We start from the raw sequence: 13774 nt of genomic DNA on the forward strand, positions 1-13774 counted from the left end.
CCAACCCACCCAAACAATAGTATTAAATGCGCAACTTTCGAAATTACTATCCCTTGAAATATTGGCATTTAGGCTTGTGGACACTGAGGCCTTCAGCAGCCTGATGTCGGCGGCCGTCCCTCTGTACGCAATCCCCAGCCGCCACTATTTTGCACGGTGTGCCTGCCTTACACCAGCATGTGTCAAGGAATATCACCCATGCCCTGACCAACGCAGCTACTGGGAAGGTCCACTTAACCACGGACACATGGACAAGTGCTGGAGGCCAGGGACGTTACATTTCCCTGACCGCACACTGGGTGAATGTTGTGGAGGCCGAGAGTGAGTCGTACCCTGGGATGGCACAGGTGCTACCCACGCCCAGGATTGGGGGCTCTACGTCCATCAGGGTCTCCACCATCAGCTATAGTACTGGCTCCAACCCCCACTTCTCCTCCTCTGCCGCCTCCTCCTCAACTTCCACATCCAGCAGTAGTCAACCATCAGTCGCTAGCTGGAAGCAGTGTAGCACTGCTGTGGGTAAGCTTCAACAGGCCGTGCTGAAGCTGATCTGTTCAGGGGACAAAAAGCACACAGCCACAGAGCTGTGGCAGGGTATAAGAGACCAAACAGAGCTGTGGCTCTTGCCACTCAACCTACAACCAGGCATGGTTGTGTCTAACAATGGCTGTAACTTGGTGGCGGCTTTGGAGCTCGGTAACCTGACACACATCCCATGCCTAGCCCACATCTTAAACTTAGTGGTTCAGCGGTTTATCAAAACCTACCACAATTTGCCAGAGAAACTAGTGAAGGCATGCCACGTGTGTGCCCATTTCGGCAAGTCGTCCACAGTTTCAGCCGGTCTGTCAACGCTGCGCTTGCGGCTTCCAGCTCACCAACTGTTGTGCGACATTAGCATGCGCTGGAACTCTACGTTCCACATGTTGGCCAGGCTTTGTGAGCAGCAGAGGGCAGCTGTGGAATACCAGCTGCAACATGGTCATCGCCTTTCGAGTCAAGGGCGAGGAATTGGCATTGATGTCAGACCTCTGTGAGGTTTTAAAAAACTTTGATTAATCAGCACAGATGGTTAGTGCCGATAACGCTATTATCAGCGTAAACATCCCACTGCTGTGTCTACTCAAACAATCGCTGCTCACAATTAAGGATGATGCTCTGTATGTGGCAGATGGGGAAATGGGGGAGTACATTACACAGGGTGATAGCCAGCCCACCCTCAGTTTGTCTTCTCAGCGCGAATTGGACCATGAAGAGGAGGAGGAGGAGCTGGAGACAGTTGCCTCTGCTACAGAGGGTAGTACCCATGGAACTTTAATTCCACCTGTTCAGCGTGGATGGGCAGAAGAGGAGGAGGATGAGGAGATGGAGAGTCATCCTGATGTCGACATTGACGTTTTGCCTGTTGGTACTGTGGCACACATGGCTGAATTCATGTTAGGCTGCCTTTCCAGCAACCCTCGCGTTATACGCATTTTAGATAACACGGATTACTGGGTGTTCACCCTTCTCAACTACCGCTACAAAGAGAACTTATCTCTCATTCCTGTGGTGGAGAGGACAAGCAAAATGGTGCAATACCAAAAGATCCTTGTTGGAAAATTGCTCCAAAATTTTCCATCTGACAACGCTGGTGGCAGAGTCTGTACTTCCTTAGGCAACTGAGGAAGGGAGACAAGGGGAACACACAACAGTTCCAACAAAGGCAGGGCAACACTGCCTCGCCACACCCCACCAGCAACCTCACCCTGAAGCTCGGCCTAGTAGTACAAGGAGGGAAAAGTTTTGAAAGATAGTGAAAGAATACATAGCAGACCGTGTCAGTGTCCTAAATAATTACCGTACTCAGTGCCTTACAACTACTGTCAATGTCCAACCTTGACACCTGGCACAAACTTGCACTCTATGCGTTGGAGGTGCTGGCATTCCCTGCCGCCAGCATTTTGTCTGAGCATGTATCTAGTGTTTTTGGTGGCATTATAACAGATAAGCGTATCTGCTTTTCCCTGGCAATGCTGACAGGTTGACTCAGATAAAAATGAACAAGGGCTGGATTTCCACTGACTTCTCAACTCCACCAGAGAAGAGCTGAGCTGATGATGAACATAAAGGCAATTTCAATCTCTCCTTTGTAATGTACCCAATCTACTGTAGTGTATTCCCATGCACCTTTTCCACCACAAAAAAAGAGTATATCGTTGAATCTTGTTTTATCCTCCTCCTACTCCAGATTGTATATATTCCCTCCACTCAAACTTTTTTTTAATAGGGTCTGCTCATCTGCAAGCCCTCAACTCACATTTTTTTTTATAGGTTCAGATCACCAGAAGGCCCTCGCCCCTAATGTTTTAGAGCAGGGATGCTCAACCTGCGGCCCTCCAGCTGTTGCAAAACTACAACTCCCACCTTGCCCTTCTGTAGGCTGTTGGCTGTCCGGGAATGATGGGAGTTGTAGTTTTGCTACAGCTGGAGGGCCGCAGGTTGAGCATGCCTGTTTTAGAGGGTCAGCTCAGCAGCAGGCCCCCACATATACTGTTTTAGAGCATCAGCTCACTAGCAGGTCCTCGCATATACTGTTTTAGAGCATCAGCTCACTAGCAGGCCCTCGCATATAATTTTCTAGAGCATAAGCTTACCAGCAGGCCCTCGTCCCTAATGTTTTAGAGGGTCAGCTTAGCAGCAGGCCCTCACCCCTAATGTTTTAGATGGTCAGTTCAGCAGCAGGCCATCGCCCCTAATGTTTTAGAGGGTCAGCTCAGCAGCAGGCCATCACATATAATGTTTTACAGGGTCAGCTCACCAGCAGGCCCTCGCCCCTAATGTTTTAGAGGGTCAGCTCAGCAGCAGGCCCTCAAATATAATGTTTTACAGGGTCAGCTCACCAGCAGGCCCGCACCTAAAATCTTTTACTTGGTCAGCTCACCTGCAGTCCTGCACCTAAAATCTTTTACTTGGTCAGCTCACCTGCAGGCCCAAACCTAAAATTTTTTACAAGGTCAGCTCACCTGCAGGCCCGCAACTCAATGTGAATTTAGCCCTCCTTTATGTGATATATAGGTTGTATCGGAATGCCTCTTCATTGCAATTTTTGGCAGGACTTGCACTTTATATACAAGTAAATATACAGGAAATAATGTTTTCAATCAATTTCCCTATAAAATAAAAATTTTTACTTTGGTTTTGTGTGTAAAACCTTAATTAGATTGTGGGCCTAGTGATCACTTTAAGCCCTTTTAAGCTGAATCAGCAGCAGCATGGTGATAAAAAAAAGGGCAAGGTGATATGGTGTGGAGATGGCAGCATGAGGAGGCCACATAGTGGCACAATGACTGAGTCTGGATAAAAGACTGAGGCCACAGATTGTTTAGAAAGATGCAGATGGAAACAATCTGTGGAGCTGTATCACGGTCACCTGCAGATTAATGCAGACCAGGGCTGTAGCTATAGGGGAAGCAGGGGAAGCTGCAGCTTTGGGGCCCTGACCCAGAAGGGGTCCATCCAGGAGGAGGAGGACTAAAGGATTTGGTCAGGGCCCCCTCAACAGTATTACACAATGAAATTATATACAGTGTCATTATAGACAGTGTATAAAACTGATGGAACAGATGCCGGCCCTTGTCTGAGAGAGCGATCTTTACTGGCCACAGGAATGGGGGAGGCATGAAAGGAAGGGGTCGCTAAAAAATTACTGTGGGATGGAGCCCCATTCAAAAATTTGCTGTGGGGCCAGTCAATTCTAGCTACTCCACTGATGCAGCCCACAACTGCAAGTTGGGTTTATCGATTACAAAACCTGAATTAAATTGTGGGCCTGGTGATCAGTTTAAGGCCTTTTAAGCAGCAGCAGCAGCATGGTGATAAAAATGAGTGGCAAGTAGAGTTGAGCGAACACCTGGATGTTCGGGTTCGAGAAGTTCGGCCGAACATCCCGGAAATGTTCGGGTTCGGGATCCGAACCCGATCCGAACTTCGTCCCGAACCCGAACCCCATTGAAGTCAATGGGGACCCGAACTTTTCGGCACTAAAAAGGCTGTAAAACAGCCCAGGAAAGAGCTAGAGGGCTGCAAAAGGCAGCAACATGTAGGTAAATCCCCTGCAAACAAATGTGGATAGGGAAATGAATTAAAATAAAAATTAAATAAATAAAAATTAACCAAAATCAATTGGAGAGAGGTTCCATAGCAGAGAATCTGGCTTCCCGTCACCCACCACTGGAACAGTCCATTCTCAGATATTTAGGCCCCGGCACCCAGGCAGAGGAGAGAGGTCCCGTAACAGAGAATCTGTCTTCATGTCAGCAGAGAATTAGTCTGCATGTCATAGCAGAGAATGAGGCTTCACGTCAGCCACCACTGCAACAGTCCATTGGCATATATTTAGGCCCAGCACCCAGGCAGAGGAGGGAGGTCCCGTAACAGAGAATCTGTCTTCATGTCAGCAGAGAATTAGTCTGCATGTCATAGCAGAGAATCAGGCTTCACGTCAGCCACCACTGCAACAGTCCATTGGCATATATTTAGGCCCAGCACACACACAGGCAGAGGAGAGAGGTCCCGTAACAGAGAATCTGGCTTCATGTCAGCAGAGAATCAGTCTGCATGTCATAGCAGAGAATGAGGCTTCACGTCAGCCACCACTGCAACAGTCCATTGGCATATATTTAGGCCCAGCACACACACAGGCAGAGGAGAGAGGTCCCGTAACAGAGAATCTGGCTTCATGTCAGCAGAGAATCAGTCTGCATGTCATAGCAGAGAATGAGGCTTCACGTCAGCCACCACTGCAACAGTCCATTGGCATATATTTAGGCCCAGCACCCAGGCAGAGGAGGGAGGTCCCGTAACAGAGAATCTGTCTTCATGTCAGCAGAGAATTAGTCTGCATGTCATAGCAGAGAATGAGGCTTCACGTCAGCCACCACTGCAACAGTCCATTGGCATATATTTAGGCCCAGCACACACACAGGCAGAGGAGAGAGGTCCCGTAACAGAGAATCTGGCTTCATGTCAGCAGAGAATCAGTCTGCATGTCATAGCAGAGAATGAGGCTTCACGTCAGCCACCACTGCAACAGTCCATTGGCATATATTTAGGCCCAGCACACACACAGGCAGAGGAGAGAGGTCCCGTAACAGAGAATCTGGCTTCATGTCAGCAGAGAATCAGTCTGCATGTCATAGCAGAGAATGAGGCTTCACGTCAGCCACCACTGCAACAGTCCATCGGCATATATTTAGGCCCAGCACCCAGGCAGAGGAGGGAGGTCCCGTAACAGAGAATCTGTCTTCATGTCAGCAGAGAATTAGTCTGCATGTCATAGCAGAGAATGAGGCTTCACGTCAGCCACCACTGCAACAGTCCATTGGCATATATTTAGGCCCAGCACCCAGGCAGAGGAGGGAGGTCCCGTAACAGAGAATCTGTCTTCATGTCAGCAGAGAATTAGTCTGCATGTCATAGCAGAGAATGAGGCTTCACGTCAGCCACCACTGGAACAGTCCATTCTCAGATATTTAGGCCCCGGCACCCAGGCAGAGGAGAGAGGTCCCGTAACAGAGAATCTGTCTTCATGTCAGCAGAGAATTAGTCTGCATGTCATAGCAGAGAATGAGGCTTCACGTCAGCCACCACTGCAACAGTCCATTGGCATATATTTAGGCCCAGCACCCAGGCAGAGGAGAGAGGTCCCGTAACAGACAATCTGGCTTCATGTCAGCAGAGAATCAGTCTGCATGTCATAGCAGAGAATCAGGCTTCACGTCACCCACCACTGCAACAGTCCATTGTCATAAATTTAGGCCCAGCACTAGTGTTGAGCGGCATGTCCCATATTCGAATTCGCGAAATTTTGTGAATATTCGAAAGAATATTCGTAAAATATTCGCGATTATTCAAATTCGTTATTATTTCGCATATGCGATAATTCGAATTATCGCATAATACATATGCTATGCAAAATTCACATGTGCGCTAATGAAATCGCCTTACGAAGATTCGCAACTCAATTCAATCACTAATGTATGAATGCAATGCCCTTTGCCTCTGTTCTGGGACAAGTGTAGATATTCGCATGTGCGCTAATAAAATCGCCTTACGAAGATTCGCACCTCAATCACTTTCTAGGGAATGTGAGACTTTTGGGAATCAATCGAGATACAGTGGGGGGTGATGACAGTAGTTGACAGAGTACAGATCAATGTAATCTGTAAGGTGGAAAGTAAAATAAAAAATACGAATATTCGTAAATCGAATTTTACGAAGTTCTACGTATTCGCGAATATGGTGCTATACTATATGAATGCACAGGCCTTTGCCTCTCTGTTCTGGGGACAAGTGTAGATATTTGCATTTGCGTTAATAAAATCGCCTTACGAAGATTCGCAGCTCAATTCAATCACTAATGTATGAATGCAAAGCCCTTTGCCTCTGTTCTGGGACAAGTGTAGATATTCGCATGTGCGCTAATAAAATCGCCTTACGAAGATTCGCAACTCAATTCACTAATGTATGAATGCAAAGCCCTTTGCCTCTGTTCTGGGACGTGCCGATATTCGCATGTGCGCTAATAAAATCGCCTTACGAAGATTCGCGCCTCAATCACTTTCTAGGCAATGTGAGTAAGATCTGAGCTGTTGGACCTTTGGGAAACAATCAATTATATGTGTACTGTAATTTTGTGGGGGGGGGGGGGGAAACAAAAAACGAATATTCGTTTTTACGAATATATAGCACTATATTCGAAATATTCGCGAAATCGCGAAGTTGCGATATTCGCGAAAAAAATTAGCTTTTCGAATATTCGCGCTCAACACTACCCAGCACCCAGGCAGAGGAGAGAGGTCCCGTAACAGAGAATCTGGCTTCATGTCAGCAGAGAATCAGTCTTCATATCATAGCAGAGAATCAGGCTTCACGTCACCCACCACTGTAAGAGTCAATTTTCATAAATTTAGGCCCAGAACCCAGGCAGAGGAGAAAGGTCCCGTAACAGACAATCTGGCTTCATGTCAGCAGAGAATCAGTCTTCATATCATAGCAGAGAATCAGGCTTCACGTCACCCACCACTGCAACAGTCAATTGTCATAAATTTAGGCCCAGCACCCAGGCAGAGGAGAGAGCTCCCGTAACAGAGGATCTGGCTTCATGTCAGCAGAGAATCAGTCTGCATGTCATAGCAGAGAATGAGGCTTCACGTCACCCACCACTGCAACAGTCCATTGGCATATATTTAGGCCTAGCACACAGGCAGAGCAGAGAGGTCCCGTAACAGACAATCTGGCTTCATGTCAGCAGAGAATCAGTCTGCATGTCATAGCAGAGAATGAGGCTTCACGTCACCCACCACTGCAACAGTCCATTGGCATATATTTAGGCCTAGCACACAGGCAGAGCAGAGAGGTCCCGTAACAGACAATCTGGCTTCATGACAGCAGAGAATTAGTCTGCATGTCATAGCAGAGAATGAGGCTTCACGTCAGCCACCACTGCAACAGTCCATTGGCATATATTTAGGCCCAGCACCCAGGCAGAGGAGAGAGGTCCCGTAACAGACAATCTGGCTTCATGTCAGCAGAGAATTAGTCTGCATGTCATAGCAGAGAATCAGGCTTCACGTCAGCCACCACTGCAACAGTCCATTGTCATAAATTTAGGCCCAGCACCCAGGCAGAGGAGAGAGGTCCCGTAACAGACAATCTGGCTTCATGTCAGCAGAGAATTAGTCTGCATGTCATAGCAGAGAATGAGGCTTCACGTCAGCCACCACTGCAACAGTCCATTGGCATATATTTAGGCCTAGCACACAGGCAGAGCAGAGAGGTCCCGTAACAGACAATCTGGCTTCATGACAGCAGAGAATCAGTCTGCATGTCATAGCAGAGAATCAGGCTTCACGTCAGCCACCACTGCAACAGTCCATTGTCATAAATTTAGGCCCAGCACCCAGGCAGAGGAGAGAGGTCCCGTAACAGACAATCTGGCTTCATGTCAGCAGAGAATCAGTCTTCATATCATAGCAGAGAATCAGGCTTCACGTCACCCACCACTGTAAGAGTCAATTTTCATAAATTTAGGCCCAGAACCCAGGCAGAGGAGAAAGGTCCCGTAACAGACAATCTGGCTTCATGTCAGCAGAGAATCAGTCTTCATATCATAGCAGAGAATCAGGCTTCACGTCAGCCACCACTGCAACAGTCCATTGTCATAAATTTAGGCCCAGCACCCAGGCAGAGGAGAGAGGTCCCGTAACAGACAATCTGGCTTCATGTCAGCAGAGAATTAGTCTGCATGTCATAGCAGAGAATGAGGCTTCACGTCAGCCACCACTGCAACAGTCCATTGGCATATATTTAGGCCTAGCACACAGGCAGAGCAGAGAGGTCCCGTAACAGACAATCTGGCTTCATGACAGCAGAGAATCAGTCTGCATGTCATAGCAGAGAATCAGGCTTCACGTCAGCCACCACTGCAACAGTCCATTGTCATAAATTTAGGCCCAGCACCCAGGCAGAGGAGAGAGGTCCCGTAACAGACAATCTGGCTTCATGTCAGCAGAGAATCAGTCTTCATATCATAGCAGAGAATCAGGCTTCACGTCACCCACCACTGTAAGAGTCAATTTTCATAAATTTAGGCCCAGAACCCAGGCAGAGGAGAAAGGTCCCGTAACAGACAATCTGGCTTCATGTCAGCAGAGAATCAGTCTTCATATCATAGCAGAGAATCAGGCTTCACGTCACCCACCACTGCAACAGTCAATTTTCATAAATTTAGGCCCAGAACCCAGGCAGAGGAGAAAGGTCCCGTAACAGACAATCTGGCTTCATGTCAGCAGAGAATCAGTCTTCATATCATAGCAGAGAATCAGGCTTCACGTCACCCACCACTGCAACAGTCAATTGTCATAAATTTAGGCCCAGCACCCAGGCAGAGGAGAGAGCTCCCGTAACAGAGGATCTGGCTTCATGTCAGCAGAGAATCAGTCTGCATGTCATAGCAGAGAATGAGGCTTCACGTCACCCACCACTGCAACAGTCCATTGGCATATATTTAGGCCTAGCACACAGGCAGAGGAGAGGTTCATTCAACTTTGGGTAGCCTCGCAATATAATGGTAAAATGAAAATAAAAATAGGATTGAATGAGGAAGTGCCCTGGAGTCCAATAATATATGGTTATGGGGAGGTAGTTAATGTCTAATCTGGACAAGGGACGGACAGGTCCTGTGGGATCCATGCCTGGTTCATTTTTATGAACGTCAGCTTGTCCACATTGGCTGTAGACAGGCGGCTGCGTTTGTCTGTAATGACGCCCCCTGCCGTGCTGAATACACGTTCAGACAAAACGCTGGCCGCCGGGCAGGCCAGCACCTCCAAGGCATAAAAGGCTAGCTCTGGCCACGTGGACAATTTAGAGACCCAGAAGTTGAATGGGGCCGAACCATCAGTCAGTACGTGGAGGGGTGTGCACACGTACTGTTCCACCATGTTAGTGAAATGTTGCCTCCTGCTAACACGTTGCGTATCAGGTGGTGGTGCAGTTAGCTGTGGCGTGTTGACAAAAGTTTTCCACATCTCTGCCATGCTAACCCTGCCCTCAGAGGAGCTGGCCGTGACACAGCTGCCTTGGCGACCTCTTGCTCCTCCTCTGCCTTGGCCTTGGGCTTCCACTTGTTCCCCTGTGACATTTGGGAATGCTCTCAGTAGCGTGTCTACCAACGTGCGCTTGTACTCGCGCATCTTCCTATCACGCTCCAGTGCAGGAAGTAAGGTGGGCACATTGTCTTTGTAGCGTGGATCCAGCAGGGTGGCAACCCAGTAGTCCGCACAGGTTAAAATGTGGGCAACTCTGCTGTCGTTGCGCAGGCACTGCAGCATGTAGTCGCTCATGTGTGCCAGGCTGCCCAGGGATAAGGACAAGCTGTCCTCTGTGGGAGGCGTATCGTCATCGTCCTGCCTTTCCCCCCAGCCACGCACCAGTGATGGACCCGAGCTGCGTTGGGTGCCACCCCGCTGTGACCATGCTTCATCCTCATCCTCCTCCACCTCCTCCTCATCCTCGTCCTCCTCGTCCTCCAGTAGTGGGCCCTGGCTGGCCACATTTGTACCTGGCCTCTGCTGTTGCCAAAAACCTCCCTCTGAGTCACTTCGAAGAGACTGGCCTGAAAGTGCTAAAAATGACCCCTCTTCCTCCTCCTCCTCCTCCTCCTCCTGGGCCACCTCCTCTTCCATCATCGCCCTAAGTGTTTTCTCAAGGAGACATAGAAGTGGTATTGTAACGCTGATAACGGTGTCATCGCCACTGGCCATGTTGGTGGAGTACTCGAAACAGCGCAACAGGGCACACAGGTCTCGCATGGAGGCCCAGTCATTGGTGGTGAAGTGGTGCTGTTCTGTAGTGCGACTGACCCGTGCGTGCTGCAGCTGAAACTCCACTATGGCCTGCTGCTGCTCGCACAGTCTGTCCAGCATGTGCAAGGTGGAGTTCCACCTGGTGGGCACGTCGCATATGAGGCGGTGAGCGGGAAGGCCGAAGTTACGCTGTAGCGCAGACAGGCGAGCAGCAGCAGGATGTGAACGCCGGAAGCGCGAACAGACGGCCCGCACTTTATGCAGCAGCTCTGACATGTCGGGGTAGTTGTGAATGAACTTCTGCACCACCAAATTCAGCACATGCGCCAAGCAAGGGATGTGCGTCAAATTGGCTAGTCCCAGAGCTGCAACGAGATTTCGCCCATTATCACACACCACCAGGCCGGGCTTGAGGCTCACCGGCAGCAACCACTCGTCGGTCTGTTGTTCTATACCCCGCCACAACTCCTGTGCGGTGTGGGGCCTGTCCCCCAAACATATGAGTTTCAGAATGGCCTGCTGACGTTTACCCCGGGCTGTGCTGAAGTTGGTGGTGAAGGTGTGTGGCTGACTGGATGAGCAGGTGGAAGAAGAGGAGGAGGAAGCCGAGAAGGAGGAGGTGGCAACAGGAGGCAAAGAATGTTGCCCTGCGATCCTTGGCGGCGGAAGGACGTGCGCCAAACAGCTCTCCGCCTGGGGCCCAGCTGCCACTACATTTACCCAGTGTGCAGTTAGGGAGATATAGCGTCCCTGGCCGTGCTTACTGGTCCACGTATCTGTGGTTAGGTGGACCTTGCTACAGATGGCGTTGCGCAGTGCACACTTGATTTTATCGGATACTTGGTTGTGCAGGGAAGGCACGGCTCTCTTGGAGAAGTAGTGCCGGCTGGGAACAACATACTGTGGGACAGCAAGCGACATGAGCTGTTTGAAGCTGTCTGTGTCCACCAGCCTAAATGACAGCATTTCATAGGCCAGTAGTTTAGAAATGCTGGCATTCAGGGCCAGGGATCGAGGGTGGCTAGGTGGGAATTTACGCTTTCTATCAAATGTTTGTGAGATGGAGAGCTGAACGCTGGCGTGTGACATGGTTGAGACGCTTGGTGACGGAGGTGGTGGTGGTGGTGGTGTTGGTGGTACATCCCCTGTTTGCTGGGCGGCAGGTGCCAACGTTCCTCCAGAGGCGGAGGAAGAGGCCGAGGCGGCAGCAGCAGAATAGGCCGAGGCGGCAGCAGCAGAAGAGGTAGCAGGGGGAGCCTGAGTGACTTCCTTGGTTTTAAGGTGTTTACTCCACTGCAGTTCATGCTTTGCATGCAGGTGCCTGGTCATGCAGGTTGTGCTCAGGTTCAGAACGTTAATGCCTCGCTTCAGGCTCTGATGGCACAGCGTGCAAACCACTCGGGTCTTGTCGTCAGCACATTGTTTGAAGAAGTGCCATGCCAGGGAACTCCTTGAAGCTGCCTTTGGGGTGCTCGGTCCCAGATGGCGGCGGTCAGTAGCAGGCGGAGTCTCTTGGCGGCGGGTGTTCTGCTTTTGCCCACTGCTCCCTCTTTTGCTACGCTGTTGGCTCGGTCTCACCACTGCCTCTTCCTCCGAACTGTGAAAGTCAGTGGCACGACCTTCATTCCATGTGGGGTCTAGGACCTCATCGTCCCCTGCATCGTCTTCCACCCAGTCTTGATCCCTGACCTCCTGTTCAGTCTGCACACTGCAGAAAGACGCAGCAGTTGGCACCTGTGTTTCGTCATCATCAGAGACATGCTGAGGTGGTATTCCCATGTCCTCATCATCAGGAAACATAAGTGGTTGTGCGTCAGTGCATTCTATGTCTTTCACCGCTGGGGAAGGGCTAGGTGGATGCCCTTGGGAAACCCTGCCAGCGGAGTCTTCAAACAGCATAAGAGACTGCTGCATAACTTGAGGCTGAGACAGTTTCCCTGGTATGCATGGGGGTGATGTGACAGACTGATGGGGTTGGTTTTCAGGCGCCATCTGTGCGCTTTCTGCAGAAGACTGGGTGGGAGATAATGTGAACGTGCTGGATCCACTGTCGGCCACCCAATTGACTAATGCCTGTACCTGCTCAGGCCTTACCATCCTTAGAACGGCATTGGGCCCCACCATATATCGCTGTAAATTCTGGCGGCTACTGGGACCTGAGGTAGTTGGTACACTAGGACGTGTGGATGTGGCAGAACGGCCACGTCCTCTCCCAGCACCAGAGGGTCCACTAACACCACCACGACCATGTCCACGTCCGCGTCCCTTACTAGATGTTTTTCTCATTGTTATGGTTCACCACAACAACAAATATATTATTTGGCCCAATGTATTGTATTCAAATTCAGCGGGATATAAATTTGAGGCCTAGTATTTAGGCGCTGGGTGACCGGTATGGATTTAGTGACAGAATTAGACTTGGAAATGCACAGAAGCGTGTGTGTGTGAAGTTATTCTGAATGACCCAATGTGCACCTTGAATATTATATACCCTTTTAGGGATAGATTTCAAATAGCTCTGATATAGCAGAAACCACTAAATTATGAAATTGCTAAATTGGGAATTGTACTTCAACCCAGAACAAAAAATGTGCTTTGACGGACACTAAATATCTTGCCCAGCAACAACAGTACAGCGGTGGGTAACGAGAGATTTAGAGGGAATTAAATTTGAGGCCTAGTATTTAGGCGCTGGGTCACCGGTATGGATTTAGTGACAGAATTAGACTTGGAAATACACAGTAGCGGGTGTGTGTGAAGTTATTCTGAATGACCCTATGTGCACCTTCAATATTATATACCCTTTTTGGGATAGATTTCAAATAGCTCTGATATAGCAGGAACCACTAAATTATGAAATTGCTAAATTGGGAATTGTACTTCAACCCAGAACAAAAATGTGCTTTGACGGGCACTAAATAACTTTCCCAGCTACAACAGGACAACGGTAACGAGAGATTTAGAGGGATTTAAATTTGAGGCCTAGTATTTAGGCGCTGGGTGACAGGTATGGGTTTAGTGACAGAATTAGACTTGGAAATACACAGTAGCGGGTGTGTGTGAAGTTATTCTGAATGACCCTATGTGCACCTTCAATATTATATACCCTTTTTGGGATAGATTTCAAATAGCTCTGATATAGCAGAAACCACTAAATTATGAAATTGCTAAATTGGGAATTGTACTTCAACCCAGAACAAAAAATGTGCTTTGACGGACACTAAATATCTTGCCCAGCAACAACAGTACAGCGGTGGGTAACGAGAGATTTAGAGGGAATTAAATTTGAGGCCTAGTATTTAGGCGCTGGGTCACCGGTATGGATTTAGTGACAGAATTAGACTTGGAAATACACAGTAGCGGGTGTGTGTGAAGTTACTCTGAATGACCCTATGTGCACCTTCAATATTATATACCCTTTTTGG

The sequence above is a fragment of the Bufo gargarizans genome, chromosome 2, assembly GCF_014858855.1.
Source record: "Bufo gargarizans isolate SCDJY-AF-19 chromosome 2, ASM1485885v1, whole genome shotgun sequence".
Classification (NCBI taxonomy): Eukaryota; Metazoa; Chordata; class Amphibia; order Anura; family Bufonidae; genus Bufo; species Bufo gargarizans.